This window comes from Lissotriton helveticus, chromosome 1_1 (assembly GCF_964261635.1).
Source record: "Lissotriton helveticus chromosome 1_1, aLisHel1.1, whole genome shotgun sequence".
NCBI lineage: Eukaryota > Metazoa > Chordata > Amphibia > Caudata > Salamandridae > Lissotriton > Lissotriton helveticus.
The window spans coordinates 625,327,351-625,341,501 of record NC_136057.1 but is presented as its reverse complement, the minus strand read 5'-3'; the positions used below and the strand labels follow the sequence as shown (position 1 = coordinate 625,341,501).

General features: G+C 46.3%; 1 long non-coding RNA gene across 1 annotated transcript; it reads left to right on the top strand.

Moving 5' to 3' along the window:
* Positions 1-10,997: 10,997 nt before the first annotated feature.
* Positions 10,998-13,891, top strand: LOC144770310 (uncharacterized). The gene is made up of 3 exons (XR_013598863.1): positions 10,998-11,169; positions 12,691-12,831; positions 13,773-13,891. It is a non-coding gene; the product is annotated as an uncharacterized LOC144770310 (long non-coding RNA).
* Positions 13,892-14,151: the final 260 nt, after the last annotated feature.

Here is a 14,151-nt window from a genome sequence, read left to right as displayed (position 1 = left end):
CCACGGAGGCTGTGTACAGAGTGGAAACACAGCCTTGTCCCCAATTGAAGTCAATGGAGAAGTTGTGGTTGCAGTTTCAAAATAGAAGGACCCTTCCCAGAGGACCCTGCACAAACCCTTTGGAAGATGGGAGGTTGGAGAGTCACCCCACGTATCGATGCTCCAGAAACCAGGTTACCTGCACCAGGGAAGTCGGGTGCTTAGGGGTGAAGTGACGTCCGAACCTGCCTTAGACGACAAGGGAAGACTTCAAAGAAGATACCTCTGAAGAAGCATGTGAAGGAGTCCAGTGGAATCTAAGATTGGATTCTTTAAGAAGAGAACCTGCAAGCAGAGGGGACAGAGTCTATGCCACTCAGAAGTAACCAGAAAGCACAGAAGCACAATGCTACCAATGTTTGGAGGTTCAAGAGTGAAGACAGTGCAGCTGTATCTGTGAGGGCCAGGCGATGCTGCGGAAGACCAGGAGCCATTCACAAGCTGTCCCATATTGGGTGTTGGTTTTCAGGTGGTCTTTGCCTAGCGGGAGAACCAACAACCCTTGGTAGCCGTAACTGGCATGGAAAGCAAAAAGATGCAAACATAGGCACCAGTAACTTTCAAGTGACTCACCAGAGCTGACCGGAGCAAGCATGGTTGCACACTGAAGCAAAGGAAGACCCCAAGAGGACCCACAGGCCGAAGGCACAGGAGTCGCAAGAGGACCTCAGGCAGCTCCCCAAAGATGGAGGCCCACGGTGCAGAGGATGCAGTGATGATGCTGGTCTTTGAAGGTTTAGGTGCTAGAGGCTGAAGCTTCGTGTAGCCCAACGGTCTATGGAGTGCAGAGTGAACAGGCCTTGGCAACTGCAAGTCGACGCAGCGCACATGGGTTGGTCCCAGTGGCTTTGATGAGGGATACTGTCCTCCAAATTGCAGAGAAGACAGGACAGGCCTCTAGGAAGCTGTGGAACCACCACCTGTGTTGCTGGGCCTCGGGAGGTACGTTGGATGACAGTAGCAGCAGACCGGTCAGCTTTGTTGTGGTTCCTGCAGATGCAGGGGAGTGACTCCTTCACGCCAAGGGATATTACTTCCGATGTCCTTGATGCCCAGAGGTCTTCTGGAGAACTTGATGCTGCACAGACACAGAGGATGCAGAAGGCTTGAAGAACAGCGAGACCAGGAGCAGTAGGAGTCTTCCTTAATGCAGTCTCAGGTCCAGTTGAAGTCTGACGAAGTCTAAGTGTACAAACAGTCGAGGAGTGTCCTGTTTCAGAGGCGAGTCTTGTTTCAGGAAGAATCTGAGGACCCACCCAAGGGGGAGCCCTTAAGTACCCTAGGGAAAGGGTTGGAATGACATGGGGATCCCTTCCAGAGGGGTAGCTGGACAGAGAGGAGGATACTCCCCTGTTCCTTGTCCAGTTTCACGTTAGGGTGGAAACCAGGGGTTCCTAAACTGTCTCAAACAGAAGTATGCAAGGAAGGCACAAATTTGCAATTCAAAGCAGTCTGGTGTCACTGGTAAGCGCCCCCACCCCAGGCGAATACACTAAGTCCTGTCTGGGAGGGGGTCACACTCCTTGTGACCGGAAACCTATTGTTCTACCTTGCCCTGATCAAGCTCAGCTCAGCAGCAAGAGGGCAAAATTGTGTCTGTAGTCGGCAGAAGCACTGGGTTGCAGGCAGACCCTGAAAGGCTGTTACTTGGAGTACTGGGGGTCCCCTAAGAAGCCCCCAGTACTTAGGATAACTCTTCTAGCAGCAGATTGGTGCTGGGGTATGATTCCAACATGTTTAATACAAAACACGACTTATAAGGGTATACCAGTAGTCAATTGTGAATGTAACAAAGTACTAACCAGAGCCAATTTAGGGGAGAGAGCACAGTTGCTAGGGTCCTGACTCGTAGGATCCCAGCAGTATACAGTCAAAACACACTGACACCAGGCAAAAAGTGGGGGTAACCATTAAAGCAGATCCTACTTTCCTACAACCCCCCCCCCTCCCTAAACGTAAGGCCGAGGCTTACCTTGGCCATTTAAGTCTTCATTTTCTAAGTGAAAATACTTAAAAAGTCCATCTTCATTGGCATGGTTACTCCCAGGTCTATGTTCCACTGAAAAGTCCATCCCCTGTAGGGAACTGGACCACCTCAAAAGTCACCCTTCATTTATTTAAGCCATAAGAGGGTTCTGTCTGAACAATGAAGTGAATGCCAAACAGGTATGGCCTCAACGTCTTCAAGGTCCAGACCACAGCAAAAGCCTCCCTCTCAGAAGCCTACCAACGCTTCTCCTTGGGGGTCTACTTTCTGCTGGCCCTCTGCATTAAGCTGTGACAATACTGGACCTATTCCTATCTCTATCTCAGAAGCATCTGTATGGACAATGAATGGTTTGGAGTAGGCAGGACTTTGCAGAATTGGAGCAGAGCACATGGATTCTTCAGGTTATCAAATGCCTTCTGACTGCTAAATGCTAGATTTACCACACCATAGTCTCACTGACCTGTTAAGACTTTATTCACCAGCCTCTGAAATGTGGCAGGTGTATATTTCAACCCAAAAGAATTCCCATTAAATTGATAATGTCCGCTGTTTTTGGTATGGCATCCTCATTGAGTCCGATATGTGAATAGCCAGCAGTCAGGTCAAATGTACCGAGATATTTGGAAGAGGCCAAAGTATCAATCAGTTTATCTGTCCTTGGAATTGGATGGGCATCAGTCCTAGTGACTGCATTGAGGCCTCTACAGTCAACACAAAACCTAATCTCTCTCTTACCATCCTGGTTGTAAGGTTTTGGTATAAGGACCACAGGACTAGCCCAAGGGCTATATGAAGGTACAATGACTCCCGACTCTGGCATCCTTTGGACCTCTGTCCCGATGCAATCTCTGACATGGTCAGGCTGTCTGTAGATTTTACTGTTCACAGGCAGGCTGTCACCTATGTCCACTTCATGGGTACACCAGGTGGTTTGACTGGGTGTCAGAGAAAAGAGACAAGAAAACTGAGAACCTGTCTACAGTCAGTTTGCTGTTGATCTGTGAGGCTGTCTGCCAAGGCTACTCCTTCAACTGATCTATCAACAGGGTCCTGAGAGAGGAGATCAGAGAGAGGGCCACTATATTCCTCCTGTCCCTCATCAGTGGCCATGACAAGCGCAAGTCAGCCCTGTCAACAAAAGGTTTTGGGCAAATCACATGAAGTACCCTGTGGGGGCTTGTTGGAGTAACTAGGTCAACTAAGTCGGTAACCTCACCTTTCTTTTCCAGTATGTTTTGGGGGCATTCTACTTCTCTTGAAGAGCTGCAGGGGCCACAGGCTCCAACACCCACACTGACTGTCCTGGCTGGTAAACAGTAAGTACAGCCTTTTGGTCATGTCAAGCTTTCTGAAGCTCCTGGCTGGCCTTAATGTTTTTACTGGCCTTCTGCATATGCTCAGCCACATGAGAACGCAGGCCCAGAACATTGTCTACTATTTCCTGTTTAGGAGGCTTGGGAGATTGCTCCCATCCTTCTTTGACTAGAAACTAATTGAATGTCCAAACAGAAGTTGAAATGGGCTGTAGCCAACCCCCTTCTGAGGAACATCTCTGTAGCGAAAGAGAAGGGAAGGTAGTAAGACATCCCATTTTTGCCTCAGGTTTTCTAGGAGTCCCACGATCATACTTTAGAGTGTCTTTTTGAACCTTTCAACCACCCCATTGTGCTGTGGATGGTAGGGTGTGGTAAACTTATAGTTAACACCATACTCTTTCCACATAGCAGTGATGTAGCTAGACATCAAGTTAGTACTTCTGTCTGACAAGACCTCCTTAAGGAACCCAACTCTGGAAAAGATTCCCAGGAAGGCCCTGGCCACTGCAGGAGCTGTAGTGATTCTAAGGGGAATGGCCTCAGGATATCTAGTGGCATGGTCCATACTACTAAGATAAAACACATGTCCAGATGCTGTTGGAGGATTTAAGGGACCTACACTATCTATCCCTACCCTCTGAAAGGGAACCCAAACCACTGGTAGTAGGATTAAGGGAGCCTTTGTAATGCCACCTGACAGGTGGGGCATTCACAACTGATATTCTTATCCTGCTACGATTTTGCCCAATCCGGACTTTTATCCTGACCATCGTAGCAGGATAAGAAGATCAGTTGTGAATTCCCCACTTGTATCACATTTTATTGAAAAATAGCACACAGCAGATGATATCAGGTGGCAAGTGATAGACATGGCCGGAGCCCCTGAGGGAGGTGAGAACATTACACGAATCTTGCAAAGACGAGAGTGCCACTGGATAGACAGAATTTACTCTATATCCCAAGGGCTTAACTTCGCAGAGAAGTGGCGTAGTTTTGTGGCAACACTAAACTGATATAGCCACCTGCACACATAAATGAGTCTCAATAAGTCCCAGTATCACACCAACTGCTTCTCTGTTCCATCACTGCAATAAATATACCACTAGCACAAAATTGAAACTCATAAATAGTAGGTATGTTCACCCATAACAATAATGAGTCTGTAAATATTCTTATATAAACATGGCGACTACCACCCCCATCCACGTATGTAACAACTATATATGTGATTTTCACATTGTCGAATTACTAGCGCCTCGAATGAATACTACATGGTATATGTAATTTGCATCTTGACCTTGCTGCCTTTATTTCACTTGTTTATGGTATTTCAAACTGTGCCAATCACATTTCTGATTCAGAAAAGGGGGTGGTGATGAACAGAGTGTCTGAATTAAGCAGACCACTCTTACCCAGTCCAAAGATCAGGGCTTGATCCATCACCGTTATTTAGCTCACTGCCCCATCCCAGCTCAGAACCTGGCTATATGCAAATTAGTCTGTCCCTGGCCCAGTGCATCATGGGAACAGGGCAGACCAAACTACCAAGCCAATTCTTCACCAGAAAGGAGACAAGCTACCGGGGACCGGTTTCTGGCATTTCAGCCTCATCGGCCCGGCTAAAATCCACCCCTTGTTGTTAAATATTTTGTCCACCCTAAGCGTGGAAGGGTATACTCAGATGTGAGTCCCTTGCTCATTGCACCATCAGGATTCAAGCAAGCCGGGCCGATGACGGCTGAAATGCCAGAAACCGGTCCCCGGAAGCTTGTTTCCTTCCCAGTGTAAGAATTGGCTTGGTAGTTTGGTTTGCCCTGTTCCCATCATGCACTGGGACAGGAACAGACTAATTTGCATATAGCCAGGTTCTGAACTGGGATGGTGCAGTGAGCTAAAAAACAGTGTTGGATCTAGCCCTGATCTCTTGACTGGGTGAGAGTATTCTGCTTAATTCAGAAACTCGGTCCATCACCACCCCTTGTTGTTAAATATTTTGTCCACCCTAAGCGTGGAAGGGTATACTCAGATGTGAGTCCCTTGCTCATTGCACCATCAGGATTCAAGCAAGCCGGGCCGATGACGGCTGAAATGCCAGAAACCGGTCCCCGGAAGCTTGTTTCCTTCCCAGTGTAAGAATTGGCTTGGTAGTTTGGTTTGCCCTGTTCCCATCATGCACTGGGACAGGAACAGACTAATTTGCATATAGCCAGGTTCTGAACTGGGATGGTGCAGTGAGCTAAAAAACGGTGTTGGATCTAGCCCTGATCTCTTGACTGGGTGAGAGTATTCTGCTTAATTCAGAAACTCGGTCCATCACCACCCCTTGTTGTTAAATATTTTGTCCACCCTAAGCGTGGAAGGGTATACTCAGATGTGAGTCCCTTGCTCATTGCACCATCAGGATTCAAGCAAGCCGGGCCGATGACGGCTGAAATGCCAGAAACCGGTCCCCGGAAGCTTGTTTCCTTCCCAGTGTAAGAATTGGCTTGGTAGTTTGGTTTGCCCTGTTCCCATCATGCACTGGGACAGGAACAGACTAATTTTCATATAGTCAGGTTCTGAACTGGGATGGTGCAGTGAGCTAAAAAACGGTGTTGGATCTAGCCCTGATCTCTTGACTGGGTGAGAGTATTCTGCTTAATTCAGAAACTCGGTCCATCACCACCCCTTGTTGTTAAATATTTTGTCCACCCTAAGCGTGGAAGGGTATACTCAGATGTGAGTCCCTTGCTCATTGCACCATCAGGATTCAAGCAAGCCGGGCCGATGACGGCTGAAATGCCAGAAACCGGTCCCCGGAAGCTTGTTTCCTTCCCAGTGTAAGAATTGGCTTGGTAGTTTGGTTTGCCCTGTTCCCATCATGCACTGGGACAGGAACAGACTAATTTGCATATAGCCAGGTTCTGAACTGGGATGGTGCAGTGAGCTAAAAAACGGTGTTGGATCTAGCCCTGATCTCTTGACTGGGTGAGAGTATTCTGCTTAATTCAGAAACTCGGTCCATCACCACCCCTTGTTGTTAAATAATCACATTTCTGGGCACAATACTGTAACTAAACTTAATTGGGATATCTATACATGTGGACGTCTCAGTGATTGTACACTCTAATAATGCAACTGCACTATCTATATCGATTATATGCATTGACATACTTCTGTAACTGGACAAATATGGAGCACCTATATGTATGAATATCTATGTATTTATAACTGTATCCAACCTCTGACTATAATCGACTGAGGACAGTACGTCCCGACATTGTGATTGTAGTTAATATGCTAATTAATTCATGCCTTCTGGAACTTACGTTATCATTAGCATTAAATGTGCCCCATGCCAGTTTTTTAATATAAGGTGCCAACTACCTGTCCATACCTTATTACTTTACTTTTCAGCCGGCCTCCACCCTTAACATGACTGACTACTGGCTGTCTGCCTAAACACTACCCATAACTGGATACTCCGTGCAGCAGCGATCTCCCTTCTGCCTGCGCAAGCTTCTGGTCTCACTCATTTCTTAAACCCATGTGCACGTCAGCGCATCGTCATTGTAACCCGGCAAATGGACTAAGACAGTTTGCTGACAGCACGTATCCTTCATGCATGGTGGAACGATCATCGCTCCTGGTAAGAGACCACCAAGCCTTCTCACGCACTATCTTTGCCTATGGGCACCGAGTGGATACTAACCTACCAGTTCCTTTATTACAGGAATTGGTTGCCGAAAACTCACTGAAACGGTTATCCTGCTAAGATTGGCCCGCTATCCCCTGTTACCCACAACCTTGTGACTTGCATTCCGGTGAGAATATAGGGAACTGTTTTTAACACTGCATAATACGCGCTGTGGTTTCAGTGGTTTAATACCTTGCTACTAAGCACGACCGCTACTCTCCTTCTCCACAGAAGTTCCTGCCCCAGTTGTGACCTTCAATTTACCCCTCATCGTGACCGCCAGTCCTTTACTCCATACAGGGGTAAGTGCTCATAATATCCTGGTAGAATCACATGATACAGAGTGCTCCTCTCTCTCTGCAATTTCTAATTACTCCCCCCTCTTCATTATACTACAGAACCCGGCTGGGTCTCCCTGTAAGTACTTTTTCCTTTTTATTCACGGTTGGCACCTCTACCTCACCCTTCCTTCCACGAGTACTGTGCGGTCTACAACCCAGGTAGTTGTTATACCTACACCTAATATTAGAGCGATACCTTATGGTCCGCTTTAAATTCCTTACACTATTTTCACTCTCTTCCTCAGATGTTCCAGCCATCATAGGTCCTGATGAGAAACCGCATCCTAAATAGGGTCAAAACGCCGTCAACATTTTGTGAAAACGAACCATTAACATAGCACTTGTTATTGAATAAAGTGACTGCATAATTTGAAGAAATAACACTGTTGGTCGCTTTCATTGTACAAAATACGTGAAACCTTGTAAATATTGCCACACCTTGTCACTCAATTATTAGGTTCATGCCATACTTGGGACATTTTTTCACAAATGCTTTTCTTTTGTATAGTAATGTTGATATACATTGTGTAAATAATATAAACGTACATGTGCAAACTCTTAGTGTGTCTGGTCCCTCTTATTATGACATCTTTTACAACCCTTGTTTATTGCGATTGTGCATAAATATTATCATACATAGCTATATGTTTCTCACAGGAACCACAACTCTCATTGGGCCAGTTACCCCTCTTCAGCTGAGATTGACAGCTGCCATGGAATGATCTGTCCTGGTATTGTTAGCATTGGTCACTTGGTAAATATGATCAAGTAGAATCTTCTCAGGAGACACAAGTTTCTCTGTCTCCATAGTGACACTGGCCACAGTGTCCCTGTATGCCACAGCTTCCTGACCATTGATGGTAGGCTGTTGTCTGTATTTGCTTAAGTTAGTGGGACTTACAATAAGGGTGGCATGTTCAGTGCCACCATCACAGACTAAAACAACCTAAGTGGGTTTCCAGGCTAGGCCAGAACCCACTTCAGTACCCAAGGTTAACCAAGCTAAATTATTGGGGACACTCCTACTACCAGTGCTACTGCTAGGGGCACTAGGAGGTTTAGGAGTAGAAGAGGCAGTATTGGTGCTAGAACTTAAAGCAATCGTCATCCTTTGCCCCTTGGCCTTTTTCCTTACACAAATAGCAATAAGGGTTCTTATTAGAGGAGGAAGAGGAATAGGACCTACCCACAGAAGAATATTTTTGAGGACCTTCAGAAGACTCTTTCTTTCCTTTAGATTTATCCCCACCTTTCTTTTGGGCCTTACAAGAATCTTGCTTCTTCTGGTCACCACCACCATGAGACTTTTGTTTCACCATGGTGCGGAACCACTTGAATGCCTTCTGTTACAGTTCTTGGGGAGAGGTCAGATCCGATTCCACCATGTACTGGGGCAGTTGCTGATTTTAGCAGTTGACTGACCATGCATCTGGAAGGAAAGGTGGGAGAGCAGGAGAGGTCCTGCTTCGAAGTTTCTCCTCTAAGGTGGGTGGGGGAGACCCCTTGCCTTTATTTTAGGAACCGTCATCCATTTTTTAGAGGGTGAAGGCCCCTACAGCCATTTTGGACTAATAAAAAGTAACCCTGGGCGTAGTTCGCGGAGCCGCACTCCGCGGAGCTACGCGAAGACGCACTTGCACTCCGCGACCTACGCGTAGCTCCGCGGACATGCGTAGTTGCTTGCTAGACCCGTTCGCGCGCCGTTTTCGTCTTCGGGAGCGCGGTGCGCGTGTTCGGGGCGCTGCCTGCATGCTCGGGATGGCTAGCGCGCTAAGTTACCCAAGAGGTTTGTCCCGCCCGCTTGCGTTCCCTTATTTCCTGTTCCGGGTCACAAGTCACGTGTTCGGGTTGTGCAAGACATGTTCGGGGACTCATCTTCTCGTTCGCACTACAAAAGTGCGTTATCGCGCTAAATATCGCGCGAACCTACCCACGCGGTCGCGACGGGCGCAGCCATCTTGGATTTCACACTCTGGCTATGGTTTTGGGCCTACTTTAGCATCTAGCTCATATCTCTTCAATCCTGATCTTTTTACCCACTTTTTCAAACTTTCTATAGTTATTACCTATCTCTCTCTGTGCCTAGGTTTATATTTTTCATTTTATTTCTACTTTTACAACTTTTTTCCAACTGTTCTATTGTTTTATTTTACTTCCTTCTTTTACCTTGCTTCTTCTTTCCCCTATCTTTTTGTCTTGAACTTTTCTTCTCCCCTCCACCCAGAACCATGGTGAAGGGCGCCAGCAGCATCGGCGGCTCAAAGGGCAAGGCGCCTGTGCCCAAAAAAACCCGGCTGCCTTGCGGCAGAATGCGCCCCTCAGGGGTGACGGCCCGCCAACTTTTTGGGGAGGAGGAGGTGGCTGCCCTGGTCTTTTTTCTCCAGCGCCACCTCCCCTTGACCTTGGCAGCAGGCGGCAGGCCCGGCTCCGGCTACCAGATTGAAGAGCGTCTCCGGCGGTGGGCGAAGGTGCGCCGGGCAGTCTTCCGCTGCTCCGGTATCCGGCGTACCCACCATCAGCTGACCCACCGCTGGGCAGACATTTTGGACCGGGAGCAGGACCTGTTGGACCTGCTTGGTGTCGAGGTTGTGGGTCTTGGTGAGTGGCTACCCAAAAAAAAAAAGTGTGTATATATATATATATATATATCTATAGTAGTATAAGTATTGTTATTGTATCTTTCTAAATCTTGGCTGAATAAGTAACGCGATGACTGGTGCTCCTAGTTACATTTCCGATGTATTCCGTTATATCTACTGTAATTGTATGACACTGGTCTGTGCTGCTCTTCTTCACTGACTCTTGCGTGTTTCAACTTGGCGCTAGCTTTTGCTGTTTATTGATGTGAGATTTTCTTTATTGTAGAGAACTGAAGTTAGTTAATGATATTAGTAGAGTCTTGTCCTTCCTTTGTCCGTCAGTGAAATAGCGGTGGATGGATAATTGTACGTAGTTTGCATATTGTATCATTTTTTTCACGGCCTTCTCTTCTGCATGAATCCTCCTCTGGCAATGAATGCTAAAGTTACTTTGTTCTTCTTACCTCAGCCAGGGCCGGCTTTCGCATGTGCAAGCTGTGCAACTGCACAGGGCCACCAAACGCCAGGGGCCACCACATCAATATATATCCTTAATTTAATAATCCTCTGAGGATGGATACATATTTGCGTGGCGGCCCCTGGCAGGGATTTGGTGCCACTTCCAAACACCCTGACTCCCCCCACTTCACTGGCCTCCGTGCTCCGCCCCGACCTCCTCTTCCGGGGCCCCCTACCTACGCTCCCTGCCCAGGACCACCATGAGCCTAGAGCTGCCCCTGTCTCAGCCCTCCATAGAACTGATGTAGTTTGTTTAGTGAGTGGGTAGGCTTAGCAGCAGTAGCATTCAGTCAGTAGCAGAACTATCTATGCATTTTGCTGGGAAAAATAAAAAATAAATGCCTACTTACAGATAATTGATTACCCCATTCTTGAATCGGTGGTGTTGTTCAGGTGTTACTGCCTCTGTGTTACTTAGTAATCTGCAATCAGAATGTTTATGGAACATTTGATTTGTTTTCTCCAAGTATACAGTCAGTGAATCCTGCAAGGCAGTAGTCATTTGGTAGATCAATGTTTGTTTCTTTTAATGTTCTAGCAGTGGTTTTTGAAATGATGACTATGTTTCACAGCACTCAATGTTTTTCTCTTTCTTTATTATTTCTTACATGAACCACAGAACCCAGGGGCAAGCAGAAGGCTGGGACCGAGTCGGCGGGTGAACCACAGGCACAGAGCTCCTCTACTGAGGATCCTGCTGCTGTCCCCAGTAAGTCCAACAGTGCTTTCTTTTGGAACAATGATATTTCCCTAACTTTCTAACGGAGCTTTTTTTCCAACCGATTAATGACATTTCCTTCCTAAATAAATTTTGACAAATGCTTTTTTGATTTTCATTATGTTTTCAAAATTTTGGGTATCTGTCCCTGCCTTTCTGTTCCTTCAAAGAGCCTCTGCTATGACTCTCTGTGCTACTACTAGTATTAGACTGTCTGTAGGTAAGTTTGCCCTGTTGCCCACTCTTTAGTTAAGGTATTAATCTTTTTAAAAAATCTGTGTATAGAATAGCTGTAGGCACAGGGTCCACTCCTGTCGTATGCTTTTTCCTCTGTAATGTCTCTGCTTTGCCAATTGACACCAACCAAGTATGCATCCAGATGTTGGTCTAGTATTTTGTAAACGTTAGTATACCACTACTACTCTTGTGGGTATTCTTCTATGCAGTCACATACATAACTATGTATGCACCAGAAAATTGGATGTTGGTGATAGGCAGGTTGGACCTTACTTACACCTCAGTCACAGAACTCTGAGGAACCCACAATTCACTGAACGACAACCTATATGGGCTCAGTCATTGGTCAATTATTCAATTATCCCACTCCTGAACCCCAATACCAAGATGCCCAATGCTTTTATTACACAATCCATAACCTAAGCAACCCCCTTTTGCTCACTCACTCGTGTAAGTCTACAAGACAACAGACACTGTAAATATCCTTCAGAGTCAATGTGGTACTTCAAAAGCTTTATTTTGTTAGAAGTAAGTAAGTAACATCAATGTTTTTAAGTTGTTCCGTGAAATACGTCAAGGGGCCCACCAGAAAAAATCCAGAGTTAAAAAAGGCTGAATAAAGTAATCTACATTTGTACAGCTAATAGTGCACGATAGGGAAATGTGGGAAATGTCGGAGACCCCTCACCATTGAACGTATACTGGTACATATGCCTCTTTTTGGTAAGCTCTGGAAATCTCTGCTTCGTAGAAGGAAATCTTCTCATCTGCCGAAAAATAATGACAAAAGTGGTGCACGTTAGACAGTATGAAATACATTTATGCAAGTTTTTTGCAGTCATGCTAAAAAAAAGGTGTAACCTGTAAGCAAACTCGATTCCACAATCAACATACAAAAAGTAAATACGGGCCTTTTTATTTTCCAACCTCTTCAGGTGTATGCATTGAACAATCATGTGGCCTCAAAGGCGTCTTCTCGTACTGCGCAACAAGCTGCGAGGTAGCATGCGCAAAACTGTATACATTGATGTACAAAGGTTACATGGTTCAGTTCAAATTTCCAAGGACTAGAGTAGCAGTAGAGATGAGATGAGCTTGGGTACCATACCATAACAAATGAATGCTAATATGTGTAGTGACTCTGCTGTACTATGCAATGTGGACTACTACTGATTACGTAGCGTTGTACTTAACTGTTTTGCAGAACTCCATTCTTGGTGAACAAGTACAATGGGGGCTGTGCATCCATCTAAAAAGGTGTACTTATTTTTATAGGTGCAGAACCGGTACCATCCACCAGTGCCGACGGGGACAGCGGCGCAGCGTCAGCAGAGGCGATCCCGGAGGGGACAGGACCAGAGGCACCTACACCAGCACCAGCAGCAGTGGGGGAGGATCCAACAGCGGTGGGCGATGGTAAGTTACATTCAATAGTGATCCGCATTACTTGGTGGGAGGGGAAAACTTCCTCACTGTACTCTGAGATTTATAATGAACTTGAAGTTCTACTGGACAATATATGAGTATGACGCCACCTTTATTTGTCATTACCAAATTTACAATGCTTAGCATTACCACCGGCGAGAATTGATAAAATAACAGGCCTCTTCTATCTGACTACAACTCAGCTGTGAAAGGTTGGTGGCAGACTAAAAGTCTTATCCACAACATGACCGTGATGGATTAACAACACTAAGGAGATCGATTTTAAGTATGATGAAAGGAGCAAGGAAAAAGCACCAATCATCTAATATAGAAGGATACTTTGGAATCAGCAATGCAGGTGGCTGATAGCAGTCGGATGCATGGGTTGTTGTGGAAGCATGGAAAGGGGAAAACACAGCTGCCTGCGTGGTTGGGAGACACACCCAATATCGGTGGGTAGGATAGTCTCAGCAGCGGTGTTTTGGTCAAACCCAAAGGCAAGGGAAGGAGGGGACGACTGGATGCATGGGTCGTTGCTGGTGAAACACAAACCACCTAAGGTTTGTTGCGCGATATAAAGAATGATAGTCTCTACTAGACATTTACTACTAGCTGCCCCCTGTTAATTAATGTTAGTTTGAGACTGTTCCCGGAAGCAGAGTATATGATATAAAATGAGATATGAAAAAGACAGGTGTTCGTATGTGTGTGACCATTGAAGTACACCCATGCTACTAGGGCAGGCATAATGCCGTGCCAAAAAGTCCAACAAATTAATTATATAGGCCGTAGAATGTTCAAGATAGATGCAACACAATTTTTTGTACTCAGCTTGCTTGCTAGTGCTACTGTGCCACTATGTGTTGAATAAATTTTGTGTTCTTGATTTGCTGGGATTTTGGATTACAACAATTCTGTCTCTTTCTTTATAGTTACTCCTTCAAAACCAACAAGAACGGAGTTGGCAGTCCGGGCCCGGCAGCGGAAACTGCAGGCCATCGTTGAGGCCTACCGCCGGCTGGTGGCTCAGGCCGAGGAGGAGGAGGAGGAGGAGGAGGAGGCAGCGGCAGCAGCTGCTGCCTCTTCCAATGCCCCGGCCCCCAAGCCTGCAGGAGTACATCGCCGTGGTCAGGCAGCCGCCCGCCGCCGGCTTTTTTCATCATCGGCCGCCCCCCCACAACATGCATGCCAATGTAGGTGCGCTGAATTTCAAAAAAAGATTCTCCTCCGGGTAGCGAGGCTCGAGGATGAAATAGAGGAGCGGGTGAAGCTCATTGTGGACAAACACTTGAAAGCCCGCCGGCTTTGAGA